Source organism: Mastigoproctus giganteus, chromosome 10 (assembly GCF_048544385.1).
Source record: "Mastigoproctus giganteus isolate SK-2022 chromosome 10, ASM4854438v1, whole genome shotgun sequence".
Classification (NCBI taxonomy): Eukaryota; Metazoa; Arthropoda; class Arachnida; order Uropygi; family Thelyphonidae; genus Mastigoproctus; species Mastigoproctus giganteus.
The window spans coordinates 38363876-38378553 of record NC_143584.1 but is presented as its reverse complement, the minus strand read 5'-3'; the positions used below and the strand labels follow the sequence as shown (position 1 = coordinate 38378553).

The 14678-nt window shown below is 37.4% G+C and overlaps 1 protein-coding gene across 1 annotated transcript in view; it reads right to left on the bottom strand.

The window, feature by feature from the left end:
• LOC150078990 (patj homolog) overlaps positions 1-14678 on the bottom strand; it is a 946782-nt gene that overhangs the window by 291314 nt on the left and 640790 nt on the right. The window lies entirely within an intron of this gene.

Here is a 14678-nt window from a genome sequence, read left to right as displayed (position 1 = left end):
AAATTGTTATTCATGACAAAATAATAGAACAAATATCCAATTTCAACTAGGTTTCACAGGTTTTGGGAAATTTAATATAAAATGAAGGGAAAGACAGCCACACTAACCCACAAAAATAAACGGAACAACGCCAATTCGGTAAACAAATGAAAGAAAATTACAATTGCTTGACATTATTTCAAAATCAGCCCTCTTTTACAGTTGTGAGACTTGGGAAATAAATAAGAAAGATGCACAAAAATTAGAAGAAGCACAAATGAGATTTTTAAGACCATTATTAGGCTTTACAAGACTAAACCATAAAAAAAATTCACATATTCGTGAAATTAAAAATAAATAATGCAGTAGAAAACAAAAAACAGTATCAGAAAAAATGGATCAGTCACATAAAACGAATGAACCCAAATTGATCCCAAAATTAGCATTTAACTACAAACCTACAGGCAAGAGAGATGTGGGCTAACCAAGACAGCAATGGTGAGATCAAGGCCACCTCCAAGAGCTACAATGGAACAGATCTTGAAACTAAGCGGGATTGAGGTCATGATGATGATGGGCAACATAAGCCAGTATATCACCAGTGGATTAACATTGACAGAATCCATACTGGTGATCACTGATAAGATGGAAGGTTTCTAGATAGTTTAGAAGTTGGCAGTTAATAGATATCTTCATTATGCTGGAAAGAGTAAGTTCAATGGGATGATAACTGAAGAGAAGGGATTTTGTCACCCTTTGTAGGAACTAGCTGGATATGAGCAAATTTCCAAGCAGAAGGAAGAACACTGGTGGAGTAAGTGTAAAAAGGTGACACAGAACACACAGGTTTTGAAAACAAGTGCAGAAATACCATCAAGACTGGAAGCATACTTGTAATTAAGATTGTTCAAAATCCTTTGGACATCCTTTTGATGGAAGACCACAGGAAGCACTGAATAGAGTATACTGGGAATGGTAGGGGGGGGCAGTTAGCAAGATTTTCAATACATGAGTTAGAAGGAAAGTAGGATTCTAGCAGATCAGCTTTATCTTTAGCTAATGTGGCAATAGAATCATCTGGTTTGACAGAGGTTGGTATAGACATAAGCAAAAGTTGGAGCCAATAGTTTTGGCAAGAAACCAGCATGCCCAACTACCATTTGGACAAGAAGCAAGTTTTCTACTCTTTGCCTATTCAAAATGTAGTTTGGACTGATTAATAACTGCTTTACACTGTTATAATCTTTTGTGTAGGCATAAAATAAACCTGGAGATTCAGGTGCAAGCCAATTGAAATGTGCAACATTCATTCTTATCTTAAACAGCCTAAGCACATTTAGTGGAAAACCAAAATTTAGATATGATAACACACACTGGGAGTACCATCCTTCTGTGTGGTCTGGGTGCCACACCTCAATCCCTGCTTACGTTGGTCACCCCCAGTATGCTAATTGCCATTGTTCATGTGCCTATATTTGCACATGGGAGTTATACCCAGGATTACTAGCAGTCCCAACATCATGAAGATACAAGCAGCGGATTTGGCTATCACAGACCAACCAGTCTTTGCCGAAATTAGGTCCACTTGCCTTCAGTGTCGCCCGAATATCAATGCCATCAGTGTTTTAGACTCTCAGGTAGCCCAGCTTGGCATACCAGAATGTCAGTGACAGCCTCTTTCTACTGGATTAAGAGCAAAAAATGAGTTTCCAATTTTAATCCAGTGGCAAGGGTGGAGAAGTTTATTCTCCTCCTGCAGCTGTATCAAAATCAAAAACCAAGTTTCTGATTTAAATCCAGCAGGGGGGGGGGGGCACCCTAGCAGCCTATGAAAGTAATGGGTGGAAGGAACTAACCCTGTCCATCACTGCATCATGCCACACCACTGCAATGATTGATCAGAAAGGGATCATATTCTAAAGATTAACACAAAAACCATGTATAAGATTTTATGTCAAATCCTCTTAATGCTGTAGTATACTTTTAGAAATAATTTTATAACAGTCAATAATGTTTTATCACCTTCATAATTTTTTTCTTTCACTCTGTGCATTATATGAGGTTTTAATTATTTAGAAAAATTTATTTCTCAACCATCCTGGATAACTGGAAGTTTACTGTAATCAGTTATGGGGTATATACACTTCATGTGGAAAAATCTCAGACAACTGTTCAGTGGCTGAGATGGCAATATCTGGAAAAACAAAAGCAAGCACTGCATCTTTTCACTTTAAGTGAAAAATCTACATCACTTTAGCTGAAGCTTTCCATAAAGGGAGGGGGGGAGTAAAAAAAATTGTATTCACCCAAAAGTAGTAGTGAAGGGAAGTGTTACTTTCTTTTTTTTTTTCAATAGTGATTTCCTTGAAATCTCTATTGCAACCACACAGATTTTGGTGTTGATCTGACATTTTTTTTTTTCTTTGCAGCACTGAATGAAGTGAAATATCACAATGGATAAAGTGGAATACAGATCAGTGATTAGGTTCCTTTTTCTTAAAGGGGAAAATATCCAAAACAATCCATGAAGAAATGGTCGCTGTTTGTGGAGAAGACTGCCCAAGTTACAGTGCTGTTCCACATTAGTGCAAACAATTCAAATGTGGAAGAGCCTGTGCATGATGAAGAAATGCCAGGATGCCCAACAACTTTTCTACAGCAGCATGTTTGAGAGGCAACCAGCAGGAGTAATAATCTTGATGTGATTATCATCAATGATTATTCATGAATTAAGAATTTGCAGATAAAGGAACCACTAGGTGGCAGTGATCACAGTGTACTGATGTGGGATTTGCTTAAAGATGTAGCTACCATCAGGAGTAAAGGGAAGGGTTTTTGATTTCATAAAGGTGACTACAGCAGTCTCAGGCAGTTTTCAAATTCTATACAGTGGGACCAACTGATGATGTTACCAACAGCAAATTCTAAATGGGAAGCATACAAGGAATTAATCTTGGTAGCTACTAGGCTTTACATACTAACTGAGAAATACTCGTCAAGGTTAAGGCATAAGTGTCAGATGAACTAATGAGACTCGTGACAGAGAATAAAAATGCGTGGGATGCATATAAATTATCAGGTGACACAGATGCCTATGGTAGACATAATCTAGTCCAGTGGTTTTAAATCGGGGTGCTGCAACAACATTCCAGGGGTATCATGTAATTAAATTTATGTTACTTAAACTTATTATTATTATTTTTTTAAATTTATATATTTATTTCATCATAAAAAGGTGTATGGTATCATTTTAATTTTGTGGTGATCTATATATAATTGATGTTTATTTAGTACTTCAATAAAAAGAATAAAATTATTATATATATATATATAATTTGTATTATGAATTGTAATTTTGTTTGTAATTATATTATTGTAATAACTATCATACAACTTATTTTTTATATTAGATATTATTATTATTAGCCATATGGTGCAAGGAAGCCTGAGGCTTATACCGCACCAGCCAAAAAAAAAAATTTCTGATTTACCCCGAGAGAGAAGTAGAAGGGAATCACCAAGAAAGAGAAGAACGATGATATCCAGCTCAGGACCCTGGGTGTGCCAAGTCCATGCTCACCAGATGTGAGCCCCTGGGGATTACACACACACACACACACACAGAATTGGATCTAACAGGTAGAAAACTGAGTAGGGGTACCACAAAATAATATAAATTACTTAGGGGTGCCTTTATTAAAAAAAAAAAGGTCAAAACTACTGAACTAGTCTGTAATCAAGTCACAAAGGAGGTTAGGCAAGCGAAGACAGATTACAAGAAATCTTTGGTACAGGATGCAATGAAAAACACCAAAGACTTGTTTACTTATATAAAATCTATAAAGAACGGGATGAATCAGTTTGGTCCACTTGATATTGATGCTTTGACTGTTGATCTCAGATAGCTGACAAACTGAATGCATATTCTGCACCTACATTTACACATGAGAAATTCTGTAGGGAAGTGGAGGACAGAAGCTTAATAAACTCTAACAGGGAGCTAAATGATTTTGTAATAACAGAGAGCAAAGTGGAGGATAAATTGTTGAAATTAAGCATCCTGGGACTCAGAGGTCCCTACGGACTGGAGACATGCAAATGTATCCCCAATTCACAAAGGGTGACATGAGTAATTACAGACCTGTTAGTTTAACTTCTGTTTCAGGGAAAATAATGAAGTCACTGGTTAAAGAAGCATTACAGGATCATCTAGATAAGACTGCAGTAGTAATTCAGACACAGGATGGGTTTGTTAAGGGGAAGTCTTGCCTGACCAATTTTATTGGCTACTGTGATCACAAAAGAACTGGATGCAAAAAATAATTTTGATATCAAATACTTAAATTTCAGGAAAGCTTTTGATACTGTTGCACATGGAGGACTGCTGTACAAATTGGACAAGTATGACATTAAGGGCAAGTTGATGCTATGGATAAAGGGATGGCTGAGTGGGAGAAGACAGCATGTTAATCAATGGACACAGCTCTTCCTGGACTAATATTATTCGTGGAGTACCCCAGGTTTCTGTGTTGGGCCCATTGTTGTTTTCTATATTTAGTAATGATATTGATATCAATCAGGCTTAATGTCCAAGTTTGCAAATGATACGAATGTTGGCAGGGTTGTTAATGACAGGTGAGACTATGCTACTGCAACAGGATCTAGAAAAGTTGAGCAGATGGGCTAAGATGTGGCAACTGAAGTTTACAAAGTACTACATACGGGTAGCAGTAACCCCAGAGAAATGTACCAACTGTGTGGTACTACACTCAGGGTAGTGGAGAATGAAATTACCCTGGGGGGTAATTGTGTAGTGAGATATGAAGTTTTCTGAGCAGTGCAGACAGGCAGCCACAGCTGGATAAGGGGTCTTGTCAACAATATACAGGAATTTTCCTAGCAGGGATAAGGAGGTGATTATTCCTTTTTATAAGGCAATGGTCAGGCCATACCTTGAGTACTGCATACAGTCTGGAGGCCTCATTTTAGGAAAGATATAGATTTACTAGAACGAATACCGAGAAAGGCTACAAGATTGGTGACGGGAAACAAAGGGGTGCTCTTAACAAGAAAGGCAGAAGTTCTGCAAATTGCAGTGTCTGGAGACTAGGCACTTGCGAGGTAATCTGATTGAAGTGTATATGGCCTTGAATGTTTTTAGCAGGCTAAATGCTAATGGGATTCTTCCTCCTACTCAGACAACAAACCTAAGGAGGCATAAACTGAAATTCAGGAAAGCCTGTTGTAGAATAAATGTTCAGAAATTTTCTGGAACATACTTCCATCTGTTGTTCTGGAAGTTGACAACTTAAATAAATTCAAAGAAGACTGGACTAACATTTGGAGCGAATAGATGGGCGAAATTGGACAGTTTTTTTTTTTTTTTTTTTTTGGCTAATGCTGCTTAAGCTTGCATCACATGTCTCTACTAATGCTAAATGCTGTACCAGAAGAGTGTTGCAAAAATTGAGGCATTAATCCTGGAGGATCACCATATTAGTGTCAAACAACTAACTGCAGAGCTCCAAATTAGTGTAGGATCTGTGGAGAACATCATCCATGAACAATTGCATATGAGTAAAGTGCCTGCTAGATGGGTTCCCAGACTTCTGACCTCCCCTTAGCAAAAGGAGGAGGAAAGGGCACAACATGCACATGAAATGTTGTCAGTGTGCCAGGAAAAGCAAGAGAAGCTATTTTCACTGCTAGTCACCATGGGTGAAACGTGGATTCATCACTATGATCCCAAAACTTATCAAATGTCAAAACAGTGGAAGCGTGTAGAATCACCACCCTCCAAAAAGGCAAACGTGCAACCAAATGCTAGCAAGGTGATGCTGTCATTTTTCTAGGATAAGCAAGCATGGTATAATATGTACTGTGACAATGAAGTATTATTCTAACCTCCTCATAAAACTACCTGTTGCTATAAAAGAAAAAAAGATGAGAAAAGGTGTGCACCTGCTCCACAATAATGCCCCTGCATATTTCTCGTATGCTGCAGTGAGGTGTGCCCATGAATGTGAGTTTGAAATATTGCTGCATTCTGCTTATTCTCTTGACCACACCCTCAGATATCTTCTTCTTTTCTGCTCTGATGTCCTTTCTTTGTGGAAAACACTTGCTATTTGTGAGGTGATTTCTGCTGCTGAGTTGTAGTTTGAAGGACAGTCAGAAGGCTTCTACAAAACTGGGCTGTGAAGGGTGCATTGAGAGGGCTAGAAAAAATATGTCATTTTTTCTGGTGACTATGTTGAAAAAGTGTTTGTTTCAACCTTCTATCAACTACTTCTTATTTGAATCCCCATCATACATTTCAAGCTGAAATGAAAAGATGCATCCCTTTATTAGTTTAAGAAAAAATGTGTTTTATGTTATTAATCATAGATTTCTCAAAATTAACCACTGTTCCAATGAATTTATCACTCATACTTAATAGCACTTCAATTATTGTTATTTTATTATTGTGTTATTTATACAGTGAATTAGCATCCATGACAAAACTGCACTTTCTGTTATTACTTCTGTAAAGTGCGCATGTTTACAGTCAAATTTGAATATAATGCAAGGTGAAAAACTGGGAATGAGTCAGTGGCCCTACTCCTTCCCTGAAATCAGTCAACTACAGTCCCAACTGAAAGCAGCTGTGCAAGCAAATTGGTATAACTCCGCATCTGTTTTTATCTGGCAGGAGAGACTGTATGCATAGAATGATGTGTTGACTGCATGTACTGTGCAGTTGACTGAATATATGAGGTACAGTTTTAAACATTCTATTAAAAGAACCAGCATGGGGAACATTCTAAATAACTTATTTAGAACGATTTATGTTTTTATGGGTTCCCACAACTATAATTTGTTTACCTGCAGGATTGGAACTGTATAAAAGGAAATCGTAGATGTCCTTTGTAATTTTGTAGTGATCCAAAATAACAAGAGGCTGCCACAGCAGTGGTGGTCAAACATGATAATTCAGTAATAAGTGTATTTGAATTGATTGTGTGAATGTTTCTAAACATAGTACTGCTATCTGTATTTTCTCTATCTTGTTAATCAGGTGATTAACAAGATAGAGAAAATTTCTATCTTGTTAATCACCCTATGTGACTACCCTGGTGCATAAACAGAAATTTTACTTCTTTATCTATCTTCTGCTCACAATGGGACAGAGATGATGTGCTTATTGTCTGTAACATTGTCACAATATAAACAGTAAATAGAAGATAATTTCTCTGTTTTATCTTCAGTTATTGAAACTTTATGTGTGATTACTTATCATTGAAACTTCATCTGTGATTACTTATCACTGAAACTTCATCTGTGATTATTATTTAACAGCATTCATCTTCATTTCTCAAAACCTAGCAAATGGACTGGTGCCTATGTTCACAATCTACTAGCTCATTTGCTAGGTTTTCTGTCCTAATATATACAAATCTCTCAAAAATAAGTTTTTCTTTCTTTTTATTAGTTTATGCTTTGGGATGAAAATTGAACTTCCTTAAAATGGTTAATTCACAAAACTAAAACTGCAATTCCACCATTGAAGGTTAATAGAATAGAATATTTTTAGAAATAAGGTCAATTCACACAATGTGCAATTCTGCCATTGTATTCTCTCTCGTGAGGCTAATATCTTTGAGTTGTACAAGAGAAAAATTTGCAGATGATCCTTTTTAATTTATTTATAAAAATTTCAGGGGAATACTGTCTGAGCAAAGGGGGGAAGGATTTTGTCCTGATACCTTCATATTATCTCATATGATAGACTATTGTATACCATATATGCATCATGTGCAGGTCACAAATTAGTTTACTAATATAAATTGACCTTGGCATGGAGTGACCAACTTCATTTTTAGTATGAAGCACTTACTTACCAGAGGAGGAGAAAGGAGAGGATTGTGTAAAAACATAGCCCCTCTCCAAAAAATTTTGCCACAATGCAGATAAGGCAGGACTCTTCAGAATATCATAACAGACAGACAGCTCTAATAATGGTTTCACTGAATAGGCAGTAAACTCAGTCCAACCACATAAATCACAGGCCCATTCCAATAAATCACCACAAAACATAACTTTTTTATCTATCTTCAGCTCACAATGGAACAGAGATGTTGGTGCGATGAAATCTAGGTTAAACTGCTCTTTGGGCCTAATTATATCCAGGCACATCTATCTGATGCTGAGTGAGTCATCGCCTCAAAAGACAATCAGACTGCTCTGGAATGGCCTATTGGGTCACCAGACTTAATTTCTACCAAACATATTTGGAAAATTATTCAGATTATGTCAATTATCTTTATTGACTCAAAAAGATTGCTTCTATGCTGCTCTTCAGAGGATTTGGTCATTATTTTCTTAAGATGAATTGAAAATGCTCCTCTATATTAAACTCAACTGGTGCAAAATTTAATACTCAGTTATGGAGGACAAATGGATGTTTAAATTTGATATGTATTCATATGCATTTCTATTTGTTTTTTTTTACATGAAAAGATTAACTCATAGGTTAGTTTGTTTGTTTTTTTTGGTACATAAGCATTTACAATTTTGATACTGAGAGTGTAGTTGTGATGATATAAAATATACTCTATATTCCAATCATTTCCAAATGTTCCAGACAGAGAACACTAACAACTTGGCTAGTAAAAGAAAATTTATAAGCAAAGGCATTGAAAGAAAAAGATGAAAAGAGTTTGTGTCAATAGCACCAATTCACAAATGTAAATCTTTGAATTAAGCCATAGATTAATTTATGGTATGAAAAAGCATTTGTTGTCATTATTAAAGACTTTATATATATATATATATATATATATATATATAATCAAGCACTAGTGTTTAGTTTTTTTATCTTCCTTTACATTACAGGCAAGGGCCAAAACTTTACTAGATTTATGTCTCCCCCCTCCCCAGTTCTTAATGGAAATATTTTTATAGAAGTTCTAATCATTGGCATTTGACCATAAAAATATTTTATATGAAAAATATTCCATACGTGGATTTGCTATAATCTTTGAGTGATGTGAACACTGAATACAATCAATTAAATAGGAAATATAATAAATAAATAAATAAATAAATGCTGCTGCAATGAATAATAAACAGTATACTTTCTCAAGTGTTCAGTGTATCAATAACCAAAATAAAATTAATGAGAATCATTCATAAATGCTAATGTTATCAGCTTCTGAATTGTGGGATATCAAGACCAAATAGGCAAGAAGGCCCTCAAGAAACAGATTTTTCCTGAATAGACTGTGCATTTCCACACCCACACACAGCTAGAAGGAAAAGCATTTGCAAAAACTGTTAAATGAAAAAATATATTCAGACTATCTCACTTCTGCCTATTTTGTTTTATGTCTTCATCTTGTTATAGAAAGAGGCCTGAGAAAATATAAGTTTCTGAGCCCCATCCCTCTCCTTTTCTCCCTGAATCAGACTAGGCATTTTCAGCAATGTACATTACAAAACACATGACAAAATGTAATCTCTATGGCTCAGTTAATGTTCACTACTTTTTTGTTTTCATTTCATAAGGATAAACACTTATTTTTAATGTACAGCAGAAAAACAATATGATTTTTATATATAAAAAAAAAAAAAAAACTTCATCCATGTGTAGGCTGAATTTAGCTGACTTTTTTTCATTTAAGGGAGAAAGGGAAGAAGGGTACAAAAAAAAAAAAAAAAAAAAAAATTCTCTACCAGGTACATAATGGGTCCTGCTTGCTGCTAGCATACTTAACTTGTTTCACATTTAAGAGTCATTGGTAGGTGTTAAAAATATTTTAATTTTCAGACATAAATTTTATTAATCGATAATAATATAACAATGTTTTTATTTTATTAATAATAATTACATATCAGTTACTGAAAGTATTGGTCTGTGATGACTAAAGTAGGATATATAATTTTTACATATAAGAGATTTTAGTTAATGACTAAATACACCATCTATAGTTGTTCTGTTATATGTAGTATTTATCGAAAGGTCTGATGACATGTCCAAGTTGAAGAATGTTTTCATAAATGTGCAGAACTCTTTTCCAGCCTCAGAGTTTAATTGTAAAGAAAAAAAAATTACATTCAATCTGAAAATATCAGGTGACTTCAAACCAGATGTGTTTTCGAACTAACGCATTTCCGCATTTCCCAATTTCCGAAAGTATTTTTGTATCTTAAAACCTTAATATTTGTGTTTCTAAATTCCTTAGCTTTCCAATGATATATATCCATATTATCCCATTTATTACGTGAGAAAGTTTTCCTTGATCACATGTTCATGTTTTCCACTATCCTGGAAAAACTACTGCAATTTTCTGAGCTTTGAAAGTTTTCCCTCTAGTATAGAGCTAAGATGAAACTCCACGTAAAATTTCATTAAATTTGGTCCAGTACAAGATAAATTATTGTTGCCATCATACAAGTATGATTCCAATGATAGAAGTTACAATAACTCACTTCTGGCAGAAGTTGATGATAATGTCACTTCCGTAATGCTTTTTCATTACAAAATTTTTGGAATAATGCCAGTAAAAACGTTTTTAACATCAAAACACACACACTCGCTCACTCTCTCTCTCTGTCTCTCCCCCTCCCTGGTTTACATAATACTCGACTTATGAAAATCTGACTTTACGTAAGTTTTTGCCGGCCAGTACAAACTTAAAAAAACCATGGAAACGTATTTTGCATCCAGCAGGAATAAATGGAGGTTGTTGTTGTTGTTATTTAGGAGCATTGGCAACTAAGGCCATATTTCTCCGGGGATATGCGGTGGTCATTCCCTGACCTTTCCGCATCCTCTGTATTTGGTGGATCACGGGCTCTAACCCCAGTCTAATCAAGAAGTGTGTGCTATGCACTGTTGCTCCTGCCCACCTGGCTACGGAGGTGCCTTAAATGGAGGTATTGTGAAAATATCACAATGTGAACTCAATTTGCACTTTCCAGTTTATTGGGCTTTTCTGTTAGTGCAAAAGTAAACTCAATTTTATTGCATTTGTGATAATACTGATAACTGGAATTCTGTGGGTTTACATTACGGTATTATGGGATAGGTGACACTGACCAAGTATTGGAAGGCAACATGAATATAGTGTTCTGTGAAATTTTATGATTTTTAGTAGTTCTAACTATTCAAATTGGATATATTTTATGTTCTTCAAGCTCTCCAGGTGATGGTGAGTCAACAGACACTTATTTTATGCCGAACTTCTAAGGCATTCAATTGAAATGGAAGTTTTCAAATCCCTGTATCACGAAGTCTGATTTAGCAGTCTGCACTATTGCAACGCTGTATAGATTCAGTCATTGGTTTAAATTGGAAGTTTTGTGATTGAACTATGTTGCTTGTAATTATTTCTACTAGTCTAAACATTGCCTAGAACATTAGTCCAATTCAAAAATATATATTTTTATGATGATTGCATTTTCCATTCTTGATTTATGGCTGATTGACAATTTCAGTAGTTTAATTATGTCACATGGAGGCGGTCATTGCTTCCTCAAGGGTGTTGACAACAAAGGCCTTGTTGTTAGGTCATGGCCCTCTTATGATTGGCTGTAGCCGCAATACTGAAGAGAGCCAGCTTATTCCGGGCACGGACTTGAGTACTGATATTTCTTATCTTTCTTGGTAATTCCCTTCTACTTTTAACACTCTCACTCTCTCTCTCTCTCTCTCTCTCTCTCTCTCAGGGTAACTCGGGAACTTTTTTTTTTCCTAGTGCAGCACAAGCTTCAGGTTTCCTTGCACCATATGACTATTAATAATAATAAAATGATTATAATATTTCACATTAATATATTCTATTGACTTCTGTAACACCAGTGCCCCTTGTCTTTCCCAAGGCTGAGATAGTGCCCCAACAACTTGTGACAGAAAGTATTGTGTTTATAGAGAAATACCAAGGAATTTGTGTTCCCCCCCCCAGGCTTCCTTGCACCATATGGCTATTAATAATAATAAAATGATTATAATATTTCACATTAATATATTCTATTGACTTCTGTAACACCAGTGCCCCTTGTGTCTTTCCCAAGGCTGAGATAGTGCCCCAACAACTTGTGACGGAAAGTATTGTGTTTATAGAGAAATACCAAGGAATTTGTGTTCCCCCCCCCACCTCTGACCACAGACCTAGCTTGGCTAAGGACCAATTTTTTTTCCTGGACAGTCTATATTGTTCTTACTGCTGCCATCATTCTTAGAGCCCCCAAAACCCCCCAGAGAAATTAGTTCCGACTCTCTGGGACAACTCTTCCACCTGGGCATCCCCCCCCCAACGTGACTGGTGGGAATAGCCCAAAAACCTTGCAGAGGGATTGCTTTGGAACTACTGGACCCACGGACTTGTGGTCTATGTCAAACAGCAACATTTCCACCCTCTCAAGAACAGCAGCAATTAAACCCGATAATCTGAACTGTTCCCATTAATCAGTAAATCATGGAACGATTTCTGAGACAGAAATATTACTAACTGAGACCGGAGCCATACGGACTGCTGACCAGACTGAAGATATGGACGACCTTAAACTAACTCCCATGAAAAAGAAAAAGAATAATTAACTGGTTGTCCCAAAAAGTGATAGGAAAACCAGGAATAACTTCTCAGAGCAGAAAGAACAGGAAGAAGAACCAACAAACAATCAGGCTGATATTGCCATTCCCAAACAGCAGGACTGTTATCCTCCCGCTGGACCCCACCCTGCCAGATGGCCCAGTTCTTACACAGATGCTAACATTAAGAATGCAACTGGAAGTGTTAATGGCAAAGCCCAACAGCAGGATCACAACAGGACTGGGAAGCGAGATAATCACTACATGGAATGAAATGGAAAGTATTCTGATCAATATGCAATGTGAACAAGAGCAAGTCACAGCTAAATTGAAGACCTACTTGGACAAGTGGGGAAAACAAATGCAACAGCGCACCCCCTCGTATGGAGATGCACTGAGGAACCCACAAAACAAGGATGTTAATGCAAAGGTGCCCCAGCAGAGGAAGCAACCCTTACTTAGAGCCCCCAACCTGGTGGTTCTCAGACTAGCAGTAGACACTAACGGTGCCCAGACAAGTGAGGAACTAAAGACAACCATTATGACTCAACTAAAGGACAACCTGAAAACAACAAGAATAAAGAGCATAAGAAAAACAAGGAACGTAGGAGTCCTAATAGAGACCGAAACCAGGCAAGACATAGATAACATTATGATAAACACCAAAATTGCTATGATGGGACTCATGGCTAAGCTTCCAAAAAGGCAGAGCCCTCTATTCTAGTCTTCAATGTGGATAAAGACATCACGGCTAAACAACTGGAAGATGAGATCATCACAAGGAACCTGCAAATGCCTAACTCGGGAGAACATGGGAGGCTTGTCAGCCAAAATATTACACAAAGTCAAGGACAGGCTCGAATCACAACTGGATTGTGGAGCTAGCCACGGCCTTCTGGAAAGTGTTGAAGAGCCAGACAAGACCGTATTTTGACTGGGGCAGTCATAGATTTCAGGAGCACGTGGCTGTACCTAAGTGCTATAAATGCTGCAGGTTCAGTCACACCTCCCATACATGCACCCAGGCCACAACAACCTGTGGTCACTGCTCTGCCAAAGGGCATGAGTGTAAAACCTGCCCCAGCAAAGAGCAACAACCTATTTGTGCAAACTGCAAATCCTTGAAGCTGGAGCACTCACATTCTATTAGAGATCCAAAATGTCCAACCTTCATAAAAACAAAACGCTTTTATCAGTCTAGAACTGACTATGGCTATACGAGCTAAAAGGTGTAATACAACAAGGTTACTAATATTCCAACAAAAAGCACTGCGGGCCAGGCCAGTGTCCAAACAGCTCCGAAGAAAATGCCGATATCTTAATCATACAGGAGCCATATGCCCACACAAGACAGGTGAAGGGATACCCTGAGATGTACAAAATAGTGCAAACTGAGGGGGAGAACCCGCGAGCGGCAATACTAGTACGAAACCCCAAACTGACTATCACAAAAATAACCCAACTATGCACTGCTTGGGCTGCATCATTTCACCACTAGGCCCCTTTTACATTGTCTCCTTGTACTGCAGACCAGCAGAGGAGAGGAGATCACCCCTGCAATGAGTTACCTGCAGACATTGCTGAATATACTCCCCAACCAGAAGATCATCGTCGGGGCAGACGTCAACTGTCGATCCCCAGCCTGGCACAGTCAAACACCAGTTAGGAAAGGCACACATAATGGGCAGCGACTTGAGGAGTTCCTGATAAATTCTCCTACGGTAGTATTAAATCAACCATGCCACTTACCGACCTTCTGTAACACTATATGGGAGGCCACAATAGATGTCTCCTTGGCAACCACCAGTGTGGCTGGACATGTTGTGGACTGGGCAGTCCTAGACGACGTCAGACCACAGAGTGCTTACCTACCAAATCAACACACAGTTAGCAGAACTCCAGTAGTCAAACACATGATGAACCATTTTATGGTTAACAAGGCTGACTGGGAACTCTTTGGGAGGCTGCTGTGCCAGGCAGCAGGGCATTGGATGGAGGATGACCAATGACTTGATCCAGAGGAGGGTCACAAAAATTATCACCAACTCTACCGAAACAGCCATGAAGAGGAAGATTCTAAACTCAAGCACAGTCCAAAGGTGGATATGAGAAATTGAAACATTAAGAA